This window comes from Pan troglodytes, chromosome 9 (assembly GCF_028858775.2).
Source record: "Pan troglodytes isolate AG18354 chromosome 9, NHGRI_mPanTro3-v2.0_pri, whole genome shotgun sequence".
Taxonomy (NCBI): domain Eukaryota; kingdom Metazoa; phylum Chordata; class Mammalia; order Primates; family Hominidae; genus Pan; species Pan troglodytes.
In genome coordinates this window covers 135,607,549-135,625,902 of record NC_072407.2, presented here as the reverse complement: position 1 = coordinate 135,625,902, position 18,354 = coordinate 135,607,549, and the positions used below count along the sequence as shown (strand labels likewise).

Genomic DNA, 18,354 nt, shown 5'->3' with positions numbered 1-18,354 from the left:
ACTGCTGCGGTCTGAGTCCTGGCTCTAGTTCTATAGCTGTGTGACTTTTGGCAAAGTATTTAACCTCTTTCTGCCTTGGTTTCCCCACCTGTGAAATGGGGAAGATAACAGTACTCACCTCAGAGGTCTGTTAAATGAAATAAGGTAATATATAGAAAATGGCTAGAAGAGGATTTGGCACATTGAAAAAACAGTATGTGTCTTAGTTGTTTATCTATATATAGACAATTCAGAATGCGGCAATCACCCCTCATATTGGCATTCAGGAAATAGCTATAATGGTAACTTCATATTTAAATCTATATCTACTCTTTGATTTGGGAAAAAAAAGTTTCAGCATTTCTTCCACAAATGGCTTTTAACTGTTTTTATTTTCCCCACCCCAGAGTGGGGTACATATTTCAGTCAAATTTCTGAAAACTTTATAGGACTCCCAAAAATGAATGGGGTTGTTGAGCTGTCTCCAAAGGAGGTAGCACCCTGTGAGTCTTGAGGAGAAAGCCAATACTGGGAGTTAAAATGACCCCAAATTATTCTGAATTGAAGCAGGTATTTAAAATGCTCTTTAAAAAAGGATAAATACAAACAAGCAATCAAAGATGAAATGATTGGAAGGTCTGAAGTTGTCACTCGCAGATAACGTGATGATGTACAAACAAACCGCAGAAAATTAAACCATTGTAACTAAAAGCAGAGGCCAGTGAAGTTTTCAGATACAATATTAACTTAAAAAGATCAAACACATTTCTGCATACTAGCAGTAACAAGCCAGAAGACTTTTAGAATCCAAGATACGACCTATAACAACCAAAAACAAAAGCAACATATGTAGCAAAGAATACAATCAATATTTAAGAAAGAATATAAAAATCTGTTGTGGATATTTAGAAATAATACAAATATATGTTCAATCATTTCATACTCTGAATAGGATAATTTATCACAATAAGGATGTCAATATTCCCCGATTAATCTCTACATTCAATGCAAATCAAATGTCCAATTAAAGTACTAGCTGAATTTTTTTTAGACAGGGTCTCACTCTGTCACCCAGGCTGGAGTGTGGTTGTGCTGTCTTGGCTCACTGCAACCTCCGCCTTCTGAGCTCAAGTGATCCTCCCACCTCAGCCTCCCAAGTAGCTGGGACCAAAGGTTCATACCACCATGCCAGGCTAATTGTTTTGTATTCTTTTTGGTAGAGACAGGGTTTTGCCATGTTGCCCAGGCTGGTCTCAAACTCCTGAGCTCAAGTGGTCTGCCTGCCTTGGCCTCGCAAAGTCCTGGGATTACCAGTGTGAGCCACCATGCCTGGACTAGCTGGATTTTTTTTTTTTAAAAAACAGAACTCAATAAAAGCATTCTAAACATATACGAGAGGACAAAGGTCCATGCATAGCTAAGTCAACTTTATGGAAGGAGAGATGTGCTGCATAGTTATAGTAGTTAAAACATGTGGACTGTAAGAACAGACAAATAGACCAATGGAGCAAAAGACAGTCTTCAGAGATAGAACCAAACTGATTTCATAAATTTTATAGGTGGTACTAAAAACAATCGGGAAGGGGCTGTCTCTTTAACAGATGTGATGGAGAACCTGGCTTACAACATGGAGAAAAATAAAACTGGATACCTCACTGGAACCACCTACGAAGGTGGACTCCGTGTTAATTACAGACCTAAATCTGAAAGGTAAAAAGTTAACAGAAAGTAATGTTGGGGGATCTTTGTGACCCAGGGTGGGGGAAGACTTTTTAAAACACTAGAAGTGCAGAAAGTACATAAAGGCAAAATTGGATTACAGTAAGATTAGGTGCTCTGTTCAACAAAAGATATCTTGGATAAAATCAACACTGAGAGATTGAGAGGTGATATGCAGGATGATAAGCTGATGAGATTAATACCTAAAAAATCTTGAGACTCAGCAAGAGAAAGACAAGAGCTCTAAAAGAAAAATGAGATATGAATAGCAAATTTGTATAAGATGAACCCAAATTAAACCAAACAAGCAATACAAAGAGATGCTAATTTTTTTGAAATTAAAGAAAATGGAAATCCCCATATAACTGACAATAATGAGGAAGCTGGGTGATATGTCGATGACGGTGAGGGGATACAGGAACCCTCACGGGGGGAGTAGAGACTGAGATTGCCATTGTGAAGAGTAATCAGAAAGTACTTGCTTAAATTAAGTATACATATACCCTACTGTCAAGCAGTTTCCTCCTAGGTGCATATCCCAGAAAACTTCCAGGCCAGGTCCAAGGATGCTCATCACAGCATTGTTCATGGTAGAGGAGAGATACATATCAAGGCAGGAATGGATAAATAAAGCATGACGGAATCACACTGTGAATTACAATGACACATTTAGAAGCAACAGAACAGATCTACCCAGCACAGCATGGCTAGATCTTAAACCCACAGTGTTCAATGTAGAAAGAAACTGAATGAGGTCTATAGCACAATACAGTATTGGTAGAGTGAAATACATTTAAGCAAATCAAATTACATGTTTTACAAGATCATGTGTAAATGAATGTGTGTATATGTGTGTGTGCACGCTCACCTCTCTCTCTAACATGTTTACATGGTTGCTTAGGGGAGAAAAGGACAGAGGAGTGAAGAATGGCACAAAAATGGGGCTGTGTATGAACTTAATGGTGTAAGTGTGCCCATAAATAAGGCTTATAATTAACTCAACTCTCTGCACGTGAGGTCAAAGTTAAAGGGCTGGGAAGAAACGTTTGAAGAGTTTAGGAACCAGCCTCTACCATGTCCCTACCAAAACCCTGTTAAAGACCATCCAGCAAGGCTGCCTTACATACAACCCAAAAGTCTCTGTGTTGCAGATGATTCCTCTGCTGCTGCTGTGAGCAGAAACTCTGATTTCTCCTGTACTGAGGTTGATGTGACTTTATTTTTGGCATAGAGCCACTTTTCCACAAGTGGAATATCAAGGCGTTCCTCTCCACCAGAGCAATTTGGGAATTTCATTTAGCTTCATTATGATAAAACTTCACTCAACCTGAGTGCATGATAAGCAACTTCTGTTGCATTTTCCATATTCGTGTATCTAAGGAGAAGGCAAGTTGCTCTCCAAATTTATGCAGATGCTAGAATTCTAAGATGAAAAATAGTGGGAAAAACAGTTCACAAGTCTCAGATGCTAAATAACAACAGCGAGGATTTGAAAACTGTTTCCAGATTTCCAGAAAATCTTTAACTTCATCAAGAGATAAATCAAATTGTAGGTGCTATTGACAGCTATTTAAGCTGGAGGATGGCACATCTTGATTGAGAAAAGCAAATTAAAAGAGGCAACCAATGAACCCTTTATGCATGTATCATTTAATCTATTTTCACAGACTTTCTAGGTTTTTATTATACTTTCTAGAAACTTAATTATTAGAGGTCGCCATTTTTTAAAGTCAAATTTATCTGTTAAAAACTCTAAATTTGGCCGGGCACGGTGGCTCACACCTGTAATACCAGCACTTTGGGACGCCAAGGTGGGCGGATCACGAGGTCAAGAAATCGAGACCATCCTGGCCAACATGGTGAAACCCCGTCTCTATTAAAAATACAAAAATTAGCTCGGCGTGGTGGTGCGTGTCTGTAATCCCAGCTACCTGGGAGGCTGAGGCAGGAGAAGCGCTTGAACCTGGGATACGGAGGTTGCCGTGAGCCGAGATCGCGTCACTGCACTCCAGCCTGGCAACAGAGCGAGACTCTGTCTCAAAAAACAAACAACAACAACAACAACAAACAACAACAACAACAAAAGCCCCCTAAATTTACAAAGAAAGGAAAGATAAAAACATAAATGGAGTACATCACTCTCCTTTCTGAGATGCGTTAGACATTTTTGGAAACTAGAATATTCTATGTGCATTCAGAAATGCCATGTATTTATTATACCCTCTATATGGCTACTAATGAGTATTAAATAAAATACTCATTGAAATAAAAGGTTAATTAAGCTCAAAATGGTAATGGACTTCCATGTTATGCAGGGTATTTCTCAAAAGCATTTCCTATGCAGGTAATTTGTATGCATTATTTTTATAGTTTCTTTCATTCATTCATTTATTCATTCTTGAGTCTTTCATTCATTAAGTATTGAGTGCCTGTTCCATGCCAGGGACTGTTCAGCCTTTGGTGGCACCCTCACTGGTCTGCTTGTCCACTGCAGGGGCCATGCCTGTTTGTAGTCCCAGAACCAGCAGAGTTCACAGAAATAGGATGCTCTTAACTTTTTTTTTCTCAGCTCACTGCAAGCTCCGCCTCCCGGGTTCACGCCATTCTCCTGCCTCAGCCTCCCGAGTAGCTGGGACTACAGGCGCCCACCACCACGCCCGGCTAATTTTTTTGTATTTTTAGTAGAGACGGGGTTTCACCGTGTTAGCCAGGATGGTCTCGATCTCCTGACCTCGTGATCCACCCGCCTCGGCCTCCCAAAGTGCTGGGATTACAAGCGTGAGCCACCGCGCCCGGCCTGCTCTTAACTTTTAAGGGGGCATTAGGTCCCGTCCTCCAATTCCATTGAGACGTTGCCCATATTCTTTTTCAAGACTTTTTAGGGAGGTCCTTTGTCTGACTTCCTGTATCTCTGTACCGTGTTCTTGACTCAGTATTTAATACCAAGTGTTTAATAGTATCAGTGCAACTATATTTCTTACTCTTTGTGAGAAAATGTAGTTTCTATCATTATTCTTCAGTACCTGCGCAGGGGTGGTGGGGGCGGGATGGGGGGAAGAGTAGCAATTGTTACTCTGTATCAGGCACTGTTCTAAAAATTTTACATGCTTTTAGTCAACTTGGCCTTACTGTGACCCTCTGAGTAGCTAGACAATCACCCAGCTCACATCACTCAGATGCTAAACAAAAGCAAGTAAGTCAAAAACTGCTTCCAGATTTTCAGAAAATCTTTAACTTCATCAAAGGGATAAATCAATTTGCAAGTGCTATTGTCAGCTACTATCATAATAATTAATATTAGCCCCATTTTACAGATAAGAAAGCTGAAATCTAGAAAGTTTAAATGACGTGCTCAAGGCTGCATAGCCAGAAAGCAAAGGAGACGTGAATTTCATGACGAGACATGGTTGAGTGTACTCACTTTTTCCAAATGAATCTCCATTCCTTTAGACATGACCTGGAGGATAGAGGATACTGTGCCCAAGCTTCTCCCCTCCCTCCTGCTGCTCTGAGGTGAAGTCACCAGTGCCCCACTGCAGATCCACTGTTCCAGCAAACGGGTCCAAAATAGTGTTCTGAAATCAGAGTTCCTAAATTTTGATGGGAGAGAGAGAGCCCCAGGGAAGGAAAGAGGGATAAGTTTGGGTTGCAGAATGGTCAGATCATAGAGATGAAGATTCTACATGAGGGAGGGTAGATGCTGCCCATGAGAGTCCACTGGGAAAATATTAGTGCTAATTGGACAAACTGAGCTGGTGAACACGTGATAGAGCAATTCACCCTGGCAGGACAGGAGAGGCTTGCCCCCTTTGCTTCTACTCATCCGTTTTGATGGAAGGCCTCGCTCTCCGGTTTCCTCCCATTCCTGCCCCATTGAAGGGGAATTTGTGGAGGGCAAACAATCCATTTCAGAAACTTGGGATAGGTTGACTCTGACTTAAACTCTAAGGTGTACCTTGCAGAATTGGCCACAGCTTATTTTATTTGGCAGTGAAGAATAGCAACGGAGAGTTCATTCTTATTTTTTTCTTTTCCCTCTTCTTAAGCAAGAGGTTTCTTGTATGTAGACTAGCTCTCATCACTAACATTTTGATGAAATTAGAAGCATACATATTAATGCCACTTGTTTTTCCAAATTTCCCAGAGAATGGTCTTGAAGTACAATGTTGTAGGTTCTGTCAAACTCACACGTCAGCTAGGAGCTGCTTGAGAGCTGAATTTATTATCTGAATAGCTCCTTGTGCCCCATCCACACCCATGGGGACCCAGCAGTGTCGCCCAGAGTCTGCTGAACCCTCGGTGGTGCCACCCTCTCAGGAATCCTGCCTGTGCCTTTGGCTCATGGCTGCTGATTGAAGTCTGTGGCATATGTCCCCTATATATAGAAATGCACATATCTATACGCGGCTATGGAGCTACAGATAGGCACACTGACACCCCCACACGTGAATCTGTGCAAATTTTTTTCTTGACTTTTTCCTTCAACCCAGTGATTTCCTAACGATCTGTTACCCATCCAAGACAGATTGCTTTCCATGGTTCAGCAGTCCCAGCACAGACATTCATTTTAATCAATAGAGCAGTCAAAAGAAAGAATAGATTTACTTGTTTTTTTCTTTTTTTACATTTAGTTGGAAATTTTCAAGTGATTACCAACTTGTGTAGATCTCAAAGTTTAGGAAGCACTGTTAGCTAAGCACATGGACCTGGCATAAGTGCACACACGTCACCAGGCAGGATGTGGGTCTGCAGAGAGGCTGGGCTGGGGTGGAATGATGCAAACTGTTCCTGTGGTACAGCCTAGTTCCCTTCATTTCTCTCTTACATCATCAGCACTAAACTCCGAATTCCCAGGCATGTCTCTAGGACCCAGGGCCTGTCTTTCATCTTCACCCTCATTGCCAATACCTTAGTCCAGGCTGGCATCATCATTCCCTTGTGCTGCTGCACATCTGGGCTCCTTGCCTTTGGTTCCTCTTCCAACTGTTCTTTGAATTAGCTTTCTAAAGAAAAATATAACCATGCCACTTCCTTGCTCAAAAACTGTATCTAAATCTCCACTGTCATGTGGCCTTCAGCTTGTTACTTAAACTCTGGATGTCAGTTTTTAAATCTGCAAAATGGGAATAAGAAGTCCAGATCCTTAGCAAAGAAGGCAGAGTTCTCAGCCTCTACTGAGTCAACTAGTCTCTGAACACGCTATGCCTTTTCCTATAACTCTGTCTCTATGGCAAACTTGTACCCTTCCTTCAAGACTCAGGGCAAATGCCTCCCCTCCTGCAAAGCCATCACTCTTTGGAAAATTGTGTCGCAGTTCCAAGTTCCTCCTGCCTGTTTGTTCGGCATTGTTTGATGACAACACTGGCCATCGGTGGTCTCTGGGCTGTTGGCTCCATGATGGCAGTAGCGTGCCTCATCTTTCTCTCCACCACAGCACCCAGCACAGTGCCTAGTGCAGAGTCCAGCAAACAGCGTAGATGAGAGAGCAAAGTGTATGAGCCTGGAAGGAGTCTGGATCAGGTAGCCATGTCTCAGCACTGCTCTTCTTTATGTAAAAGTCTTACTTGGCTAAGAAACTTAGATGGAAGTTATCCTATTGGTTGGTATCGGTTGGATTCCAAAGCCTTCCTAGATCCCTGCAGGCAAATTGTTAAGAGAGAAAACCACTTTGGGGGCCAATCTGGAATGGGTTGGAAACACTTCTGTATTCTCCTTTGATGCACTTAAAGTGGTGCAAATCATTTTATGGACTGTCCTGTATTTTGCTGGTAGGACTATGATTTTATGGGGTGCATGTTGTCACTCTCCTTTCACCAGGGGAGAAACTGAGGCCTTAGAGCAGTGTCTTCTCAACTGTGTTTGCATGAAACATTACTTGGAGCAGCCTTAAAAACTCCTGCTACCCAGACCAATTATATCAGAATGCTGGGGGTGGGCCCAGGCATGAGTTTTGTGAAAGCTCCCCACGCGGCTCCGATTTGCAGCCAAGTTGCAAACACTGCCCTGGAGAATTTAGATTCCATATCCATGGTGACTGCGAGGTGGCGGAATCGATGCTGGAACCCCAGTCTTTGGTGCTAGGCTTACTTCCAGGACTCGCTCTGTCTCTTTGTTATGACTGTGCACCTACTACACAGAATCAAGCTCCATCCCAGAGTGCCCCGCTCCCTCTGCTGTGGCAGGGGAGGGTCTTCTGGTCTCTTTTTCCTCAACTGTAAACTAGAGACACTGAAACTTCTCTTACAAAGCTTCTGTTTGAATCCAATGACATGAGGCCCTATAGATGGGAGCAACTTTTAAATTAGAGGGTCGTGTAATATTATAAAATGAAGAAATAGTAATCCCATCATGAAGAGAGATCATGAGCAGATTGGCTTCTTATGGGAGACTTGGTGTGAGCCTGAAGCTGAGAAGCTGGAGCTTTGAGGTGGACGGATGCAGCATTCCCCTCCACGCAGCCGTCTGGGAATGGGAATTTTCAGCACCAAGTATTTACAGCTGTCCTCTAAGTCTCACCTTAGACAAGGTGTCTTCTTAGTATGTTGTTCCAGTCAGCTTTCTGCTGCCAAGGATGTAGTAATTTGCCTAACCCTGAAAAGAGACCAAACGCAGACAGAGTATTCTGCAGGCAAAATCATACTTAGAGTGTCTCAGGTTATCAGAGTAAGTGGTAGTTGTCTGATTATAAAGTGGAAAGATATTATTCAGACATGGATGTATCTGTAATCAGCAGTGATGAAAAAGGAGATATACAGGAAGTGAATGGTAATTAGAGGGGACTTGGGGGACATTTTTGCCTAGGTGTATTGAGTCTCTCTTCTGCCTAGAGAATGACCCATTGCTTAGAATTTCCAGGGACCTGGGGACCCATTAGCGTTGCAATTCTCATATAGCTTGGAAATGTGGATGCAGGCACTCTATTTTTGGAAGGATTCAAACAGCGTCATTCTTGAAAAGATCTTGTCAGTTTGTTATGTGATCAAGAAAAATACCAAATAAGAACCTATTCACCAGTCGTTGCAGAGGATAATTAGGCTGCAGCGTCCTCCTCGCCTATGTTCAGGAGAGTTATTCTGAGAAGTCTGAGACTGAAGGGATTTTGAGATGAAGAATTGCACTTCCAAGGGAAGGAACACAAGTAATTTGATCTGGTTGTGGGACTATCAGACCGAGAGCATGGAGACCTGATTTGATTTTTCATCTGCCAGCTGACTGACTTGCAAGGTCATCTTTTTGTTTTTAGGCTTATTTAGCTCTTAGCTACTAAACAGACATATATTGAGAATCATATGTTGAGAGTCAGAAGAAATGTTATCTGACTCTTTTGAACCCTGATACTTAGCATTTAACACATAGATATTTTTGATGGCTTGTAAAAGAGCCCAGCTTTTCTACCCTGACTGGTGACCCTAGTGTCTCAACAAAATAAGCATCTGAAAGTTCATGGGGTTCTGTGAACATGGCCACAGTGTGAACAGTTGATACACACGTGCACAGAAAGCCACCGTCGATACTTCAGTGATTGAGAGACCTCTTTTTTTGTGATGATGTATAGCCTGACCTCAGGAACTGAGGATATGTAAAGACCCTCTCCCTAATTATGATCGCTTCTTCTTCACTGGCAGCAAAGCAGAGACAACCTTGTTTCATATGCAAATTGCAGGAAACATTCCACCTGTCCCTGTAGTTTCCCTTGACTTAGAAAGTCATTCATAGGCCCACTATTGTCTGCGTGGCGGGGTGGGGGGGAAGGAACATTCACAGGCCCTCCTCACCCCTTTAAATGGATGTTTAATAAGCTTGGAAATGCGATTGCCTCCAAGAAAGAATTAGAGCCTGTCTGCTTAGATGAATATGAAACTTTAAAATAGTCCAAGAAGACCCCTACAATCCCTGCTAAATAAGATTTGATTTCTCTTTAAGCTGTTTTTAATAGCTGGAATTACAGAACATTGCTGTTTACCAGCTAATAGGTTTGTGAGCCGGCGGCTGGCTTTGTGCTCAGGGTGACACCGTTTACACCTGTATTCACAAAGCCATCCCTCCCATTGGTGTAAGCTCAGCTTATTGCTTCTGGAGTGTCTTCCCTGTCTGCTTCTCTCTCTCTTCCTATTTTCCCGTCTTGTCTCTGTCCCTGTCTCTGTGTCTTTCTTTCTCAATATGTTTATTTTGTCTTTTAGGGGCAGGGGGAGCAAAGCAGTTTTATCCAAATTCTGCCTTTAGTCTGTTATGCTTTAGAACCAGGAAATGGGGAAAAAGAAAGAGTCCTAGACAACTTAGCTGTGATGACTCATTAAGAGAAATGTGGGCCCCATGCAGGCCAGGCGCTAATTGCCCCCAGGAGAGCAGGCCTTCCACTGTGCATTCTGTTCTGTGATGTGGCCCAGATCACAAAACACACAAACTTACAATCTAAGCCTCATACCGTGCGGAAGAGGCAGCTGAGAGGTTTGGGTCAAATAGGAAGAGACAGACTGCTCTTTAAACCTGTGTCTTCCACCCAAAAATACGAACGACAATTAGTTATAGTGATCAATATTAATAAAAGATTGTATTAGTGCTATCTTTGAGCACTAACAACGTGTCAAACGCTGAATTTTGTATGAATTTAGTCCTCTTGACAGCTTTTTGATATGGATGGAATCATTCCCGTTTTACACATAAGGGACCTGAATAACCTCCTCACACTGAGGCTGAGGCAGAACTTGCAAAGGGCTGAGCAGGACTGGAACACAAGACCATCTGACTTCAAATGCGATGCTCATAGACTACTGACAGTGGGCACTTGCACGGCATGGGCTGCCTCAAGAACCCTTCTGAACACTGTGTCTGTATTTACACATCCAATCTTCACAACAACCCTACGTGGGAGGCACTTTTATTATTTCCCATTTTCCAGCGGAAGAAATGGAGGCACAAGAGGTTATGAACCTTGCCCAAACCACACAGCCCTGGCAGGATGTGAGGTGTGGGGCTGTGAACCCAGGCATGCTGCTCCAGGGTCTGAGCCCCGAGACCTTGATGCCATACTACCTCCCGGCTAAGCTCCTAAGCTCTGGAGAGAGCTTCCGCAGCACCTGAATCCACTCAACAAACGCGTGTTAAACACCTATGAGATTCCACACTGTGTTCGGGTCAGGAGACAACTAGAAACACCACTCCCACCTTGGGGTTGAGGGGGTGGGTGGGGAAGTGCAAAGGGGCTGCCCACTCCCCTTTCCTAAATGCCTTTCTGCATTGATTTTGAAATTTTGGTCTTTAAACGAAAGTTGCTAGGGCTGAGGTGTCATTTTACTATGTGCAGTTATTTGGGCCGACTTCTGCACTACAAAGGATGCGTTGTCCCAAGTCTAGTGCCCTTCTGAGGATGGTCTTGGTCCCTATGCTAGAGAGCACAGTCTACAAGTGAGTAGAGAGAGGCTGAGTGAGGAAAGAAACCCATAAACCAAATAATGTACCCACCCATCTACCCACCCATCCACCTATCCACCCATCACCCATCTATACACTCACCCACCCATCATTCATCAATCCATTCACCCACCCACCCATCATCCATCCACCACCCACCCACCCATCCACCCACTTATCCACCCATCATTCATCCATCTACCCATCCACCCACCCATCATCCATCCATCCACCCACCCACCCACCCATCCACCCTTCCACCCATCCTCCCATCCATCCACCCTTCTACCCATCCATCCACCCACCTATCTACCTATCCACCCACCCATCCACCCATCCAACCATCATCCATTCATCCACCCACCCATCCACCCATCCAACCATCATCCATTCATCCATCCATCCATCCATCCATCCATCCATCCATCCAAAGTGAATGGTCTCCTTGGCTCCTGTATTAGAGGGGCCATGTCAGAGGCAGGTACTCAATGCAGGCCAGTGGGGAATCAACAGAATAAGTGGTTTTCCTAGAAGGAGACAGGGTTAGAAAAGCCTTCACAAAAGGCTTTGTGATCTTTTGGCATCTCCTGGAAAGGGGAGATGGCAAGAGTGTTTCGTGAATATTTAGAATTCTCTGGAAACATTTCTGGGACCTGGAGCAGTGGTATCTTTTCTCTTTTGATCCTGCCTATGCTCGCATCACTCATCACACCCCACCTGTCAAGGCAGCCTCATGTCTCCCTTTACTCACCTTGTCAAGTTCCCCTTCCTTATTCACAGTGTGTCGTGGGAACGTGAGAAATAACAGACACAGCAAACAGTATGGAAGCATATTAATAAATCATTTTAAAGTATTAAAATTGATATTGGGCTTTTCTGCAATATTTTATCATTTATAATTTATTAAGCATGTTATTTGTCACCTGGTTAAGCAAGAACAACCAATATTTCATTGGGGGATCTGATTTCTCAACGTGGGATGGAAGTGGTGGAGTCTTTCCCATGGAGAGTGATAGGATGCCAGCCTGAATATCAGCTGGCAGCTTGACCTCGTGGTTTCTTAGTTTGTTTATGGATTATGATGATAGCCTGAAGCCCTCTGAATACCCAGGACAGGCAGAGGTATGAAAAGTGCACATACTTTCTCTCCCTCATGTGTCTCCGTTCTCTTGGGACAAGATGGGGGGTGGGTGATTCCCACTGATGCTGTCCAGTCTCTCCTGCGCTTACTGTCACTCACTGTGTAGCTGTGGAGTCCTCCAATGTGCCAGGCACTGTTGACAGCAATGAGCACACATCACTAAACAAAACAAACCATGTTCCCGGCCCTTGTGGGGCTTATCTGCTAGCTGGAGGAGATAGATAATAAAAAATAAGCACACCAAATTTGCAAATGTGATAGTAGATTAGCAGGTGATAAGTGCTGTGTCTTAGCTAGATCTGCTATACAAATTACCATAGCCTGGGAGGCTTAAACAACAGACCTCTGTTTCTCACAGTCTGGAAACTGGGAAGTCCAAGATCAAGGCATTGGCAGAGCTGGTGTCTGGTGAGGGCTGCTTCCTGGTTTGCAGATGGCTGTCTTCTCCCTGAGTCCTCACGTGGCAGAGAGAGGGAGGGTTCGAGGGAGGAAGAGAAAAAGAGAGAGACAGAGAAAGGGGGCAATCTTTCTCCTGTCTCTTCCCATAAGGGCACTAATTTCATTCATGAGGGCTCCACCCTCATGACCTGATCACCTCCCAAAGGCCCTAAAGTACTACTCTCACTTTAGGAGTTAGGGCGTCAACACAAGAATACTAAAAAGACAAAACGATCAGTCCATACCATGTAATATAGTAAGAAGGAGAAAAAAAGCAGCAGAGAGTGTGGGGTGGGCTGACAGCCCTTGTGGTAAGCAGCAATGCTATTTTCTACACACCTTGTTTCTGCCTTTTCCTGGCTGAATGGCATTTGGATCCCAAGGAATTGGAGCCATGTATATTGTCCCATGTTCACAACTCCATGAGGAATCTCTTGGACAGAAAAACGTCATCGAGGGATGGCTTTTCCTGGCCTGTGTCGCTCCCTCCTTGCGCTGCCCACCTGCTGCCTGTGCCCCCAAGGACTGTGCTGGCTCCTGGGACCCTCCCTCTCCATCTTTCCAGGAGGAAGAGCCTGGCATAGGTTGGAGAGGCCAGGTGGGGCACACCTGGCTGTGGAGCTGCAGAGCTGCCCCCTTTTTCCAGAGGATGTCAGGGAAAGCCGGTGGACGGGAAGTTGGTGATGTCTGGCGGTTGCTGACCACATCAAGCAAGCCAAGGAATAAAGCCGCTCAGCAGCACAGATGGCAAACGGCTGCATCTGGACAGCTGCGTGGCTCAGCCGTTTCCTCCTCAAATTGGTGTCGCCACTCCTCAATGCCTGGCTTGGGGTTATCTCTGGACAAGCATGTCAAACCGGGAGCTTCATTCCTGGAAGCTGCGGTGAACTTCTGGAGTGAATCAATTTGTGGATGTCGGCCTCCCAGGGCTCCCGTTTAGCTGATTCTATTGGCACAGGTCTCTGATCTGAAGCATCTCACTGATTGCATCTATGAGTCAGGCTGTGCTTCTAGTTTCTGGTCATAGGGCACCTCAGAGATGGAAAACAAGGGAGGAATGGGCAGAACCTGGACACCCCACCTTTGTAAGCCAGCAGAGCCACTTAAGGCAGAGCTCTGGGGGTATGGGATGCTTAGGAATCAGTGAATGAAAGAAGGAAGGAGTTTATAGTTAGCATGCAGAAACTCACACAGTCATGGTGTTTATTATATTTATCACAGTCTTAGGAAAATCTGGCTTCTCTGGTGGAAGTGTGTCAGTCACACAAATGGCATCTACCACATGTCTCGAAGTCGGGGAGGAATTGAGCACCATTGACTTAGGAGGTGGGATGGGAGAGCAAGGGCTAGATGTTTTAGAGACAGCTCAGTCTTTACCAAAGGTGCCTTGTCCTAAGAATCTTTTAGGGAACTTGATAAAAATGTTCATTCTTGGGCTGTACACCCCCAAACTAATCAGCCAGCCCTCCAGGGGAGGAGCCTGGGAATCTGCCTCTTGAATCAGCACTCCCGTGATTCTTACAAGAGGGAGCATGTGGCTCTCAACAGGGCGCGCATTAGAATTAATCAAGGAGCCCTTGATAATTGCTGGTCCCCTGGCCTCATCTTGTAGAGTCGGCTGTATTTCATCTGGGTGGGGGCTGAGTGTTGCAAGTTCTGAAAGCTCCAAGGTGTTCTTTTGCTCAGGTAGGGGAGGCTCCTGCGCACACTAGAGAGTTCAGGCTTCTGCGTAGAAGAGTGAAGGAGGAACCTCTTCCTTGCGCACTCACTGTTTGCCTCTGGCTGGGTGACTTCTGCTCGTGGAGCCTCACTGCATGAAGAGGAGGTAGTGTCTCTGCATGATCCACTTGAGGGGGCTCTGGAAGAGTTAATGAGACCCTAGGTGTGAACGCCCTCTTCCAGAGACCCCAGCTTTGTGGAGTAAGCCGCCAGCCCTGCAGCACCCTTTAGGACTGTTTCTGCTCCTCTCCAGCCATTCTTTCTTCTGGGGTCTGCCTGTCTGGATGACAGATGCAAAGGGCATAAGAGTCTGGGACAGGCGGGGACCCAGGCAGATTCCGACTGCTGCTGCGTGTCAGGAAATGAGGAGGGAGGGCTCTGGGCAGGCAACCGCTTCCATGCCGCCTTGTCCACCTCCACATTCTCCTGACTTATTACATTGTAATAAATTGAACCATTCCACTTCATTATTTCATATATGAGGAGATTTATAGATTGTCCTGGTGGCTGAAGAGGCAGTGATTAAGGAAGCAGCGTGCTAATGAATAAGGCTGGGCACAAAGCCGTTTTAATTAATGCACAGCCCAAGGGCTGTAAACCGCTTGCTGATAACAAACCTGCCCATCGAAGAGTTGAACTGACAACTTCCTACAGAATAAAGGCTGATGGCGACACGGGGAAGTCATTCAAGTGACAACTAGGGCTGCTAACCTTGGTCTCTCTCTCTCTACTCCTGGGCTCACTGTGGCAGAGCCACCCAACACGTATTTACTTAGTTTTTCCTGCAAAATAGTTTCTACTCTCCGGTCCCCTGACACCCCACTGTCCTCCGCCTCTTGCATGGAGCATCCCAGAGGCTGTGGACATTAGGATCATACTCGAACTTTCTGAAGGTTTTGTTTGGTCAGATTCATGGAGCGGAGGATGCCTGTTGTTCTTCACAAAGCCCCTGTGATATGATTCTTTTCACCCAAACTTCTTCCAGAGCTCTGGAGATTTAGTCAAGTCCAGTGTGCTTGAAAAGATTTTTTTTCTCTTTCCTTTTTCACTTTTGGTGGCGCAATCCCTGTTGACAGCTTGGCTTTGGAGGGTTTCATCTTACCAGCAACTGGGCTGCCATGGGGCTTGGCTTCCCAGTGTGGAGGTGCAGGGGTCTCTGAGCGAGCCCACACATTCTGCGTCCTTGTCACACTGCTCTACACCCCGGGGTTTTCAGTAAAGGCTCTTTCCTGACAAATTAAGTCCAAAGGGTGATGGGAAACACAGTAACCTTTCTCTGTTCTTTTCATGGTTTCCTGCCAGGATTTGCTGTTTGGTGACATGGGAACACTGCACTAAGATGACTTTTCTGCGAGTTGATCACTGATGATTTTGGCCGTGACACAGAGCATTATTAGTAGTGCGACTGACTAACATGAATAATAGTGATTCTCATAACAAAAGGAATGTAGCCACAATAAGAGAAAAATCTTAGCCAACAGAATGATTTGAGGAAAACGCTATTGATAATGAAATGGGGCTTATTGAATTAACTGTTCCATTTAGCAGACACATGAGCAGAACCCAGGATGGAAGAATGTAATCACCAGCGTGACTCCAGTGATGGAGATGAACTAGATGTGGAGACTGGGGAGCAGCAGAGTCAACTCAGTTATCATCTTGGCGGCCGGGCTGCCGTCCAGCTCACAGAAGCCACCTGATCCGGAAAAGATTTCCAACGCCTGCTGGAGTAAGTTTGGCAGTAAGTTGTTATTGCATCTGGCCTCCTACCTACAAAAACTACCCCGATAGAAAGGTGATCCTGTGTGATGAGTTACCCTGTCCTCCTGTGACTGCTCTCTATGTCATGTTTTCAGAGTAGCCCTCCCAGTCAGGAGAGCAAAGTCACATTCCATCTGGGGACATCTGAGAGGAGATGCAGAAGCTAGTAGCTGATTTTCCTCCCCTGCTCCTTCCCTTGAATAAACACACTTGATGCATACTGGCCCCCGACTCTTGGCTGTCCTCTGTGGTGCATGGCTGGGTCCTGGTGGCTTCTCTGTGGCTGCAAGTCCCCCCAGGGTCTATGATGTCTCTGGGCACCCCTGTCTGAGCTGTGTCTTTCCTGCTAGCGCTGTCTCCACCCTCCTCTCACACAGATAGTCTTTTCTCCCCCGTAGAAGGCAGCTGCAATATTTACCTAAAAACCAGAAGCTTTAAAAAATTCCAGGAGGCTGAGGCAGGAGAATCGTTTGAACCCGGGAGGCGGAGGTTGCAGTGAGCCGAGATCTTACCACTGCACTCCCGCCTGGGTGGCAGAGTGAGACTCCGTCTCAAAAAATAAAAATTAAAAAAAAAAATTCCAAGAAAAGTCTGGGTGGGCCGGGGGATTAATGTCTTAATGTAATATATTAAGAACAGATTAATCCAGAAATAACAGCAATAGTACATTTTCTCCTACCGTTTCTTGAACGATTCCCATATTATTTAAATTACCTGCTTTTTTATATTACCGCCATTTGAGACAGAAAAATCGAGGCACCTGGGAGGTTTGTGACTGAGCCAGGATTAATGGTACAGTAGAGGCAAAACAAAAGAAGTGAGACTCTAAGTAGGGGCTCGCCCATGAGAGACCTGCTGCCTTGCTGAGCTAGGCGCTGCTTACCTCTGATTTTTAGCGAGCAGTTCTGAGCGATTGCTGGGCTTTTTATGACGAAGATGAGGAGGAGCCTGAGACCAAGAGCTTGGGCAGGAGGATGACGGACAGAATTTTGTAATTTTCATGTAATTATACTAGGTCTCACTTTCTGCAATATCCCTTAGACTGCCGGTTGCCTGTCAGATGTATTTTAGAAATGAAATTGAGGAGGGGAGTGCATTTGGGAAATAATAGCACTCACTTCTAAGTAACATATTAAGCTTCATTTTTAATGGTGGAGAATCTTACGGACACACCCTCTGTCAATGTCGAAGATTAAGCAACACAAACACGGGAATATTGGCGGGCAGAGCATGTAACATGGCGGGCAGAGCGTGTAACGTGGCGGGCAGAGCGTGTAACGTGGCGGGCAGAGCATGTAACGTGGCGGGCAGAGCGTGTAACGTGGCGGGCAGAGCGTGTAACGTGGCGGGCAGAGCATGTAACAAGGCGGGCAGAGCATGTAACATGGCGGGCAGAGCATGTAACAAGGCGGGCAGAGCATGTAACATGGCGGGCAGAGCATGTAACAAGGCGGGCAGAGCATGTAACGTGGCGGGCAGAGCGTGTAACGTGGCGGGCAGAGCATGTAACAAGGCGGGCAGAGCATGTAACATGGCGGGCAGAGCATGTAACGTGGCGGGCAGAGCGTGTAACGTGGCGGGCAGAGCGTGTAACGTGGCGGGCAGAGCGTGTAACGTGGCGGGCAGAGCATGTAACAAGGCGGGCAGAGCATGTAACATGGCGGGCAGAGCATGTAACAAGGCGGGCAGAGCATGTAACATGGCGGGCAGAGCGTGTAACGTGGCGGGCAGAGCGTGTAACGTGGCGGGCAGAGCATGTAACAAGGCGGGCAGAGCATGTAACATGGCGGGCAGAGCATGTAACAAGGCGGGCAGAGCATGTAACGTGGCGGGCAGAGCGTGTAACGTGGCGGGCAGAGCGTGTAACGTGGCGGGCAGAGCATGTAACAAGGCGGGCAGAGCATGTAACATGGCGGGCAGAGCATGTAACAAGGCGGGCAGAGCATGTAACGTGGCGGGCAGAGCGTGTAACGTGGCGGGCAGAGCATGTAACAAGGCGGGCAGAGCATGTAACGTGGCGGGCAGAGCGTGTAACGTGGCGGGCAGAGCGTGTAACGTGGCGGGCAGAGCATGTAACGTGGCGGGCAGAGCGTGTAACGTGGCGGGCAGAGCATGTAACGTGGCGGGCAGAGCGTGTAACGTGGCGGGCAGAGCGTGTAACGTGGCGGGCAGAGCATGTAACAAGG

General features: G+C 45.7%; 1 protein-coding gene across 1 annotated transcript in view; it reads left to right on the top strand.

Annotated features, from left to right (window-relative positions):
• The window catches only part of SPATA19 (spermatogenesis associated 19), a 195,404-nt gene extending 179,012 nt beyond the window's left edge, over nt 1-16,392 (top strand). Inside the window, exon 10 of the transcript XR_001707640.4 lies at nt 15,953-16,392. The gene's annotated coding sequence lies outside the window, so the exon portion shown is untranslated. The remainder of the gene's footprint in view (nt 1-15,952) is intronic.
• The last annotated feature ends 1,962 nt before the right edge of the window (nt 16,393-18,354 follow it).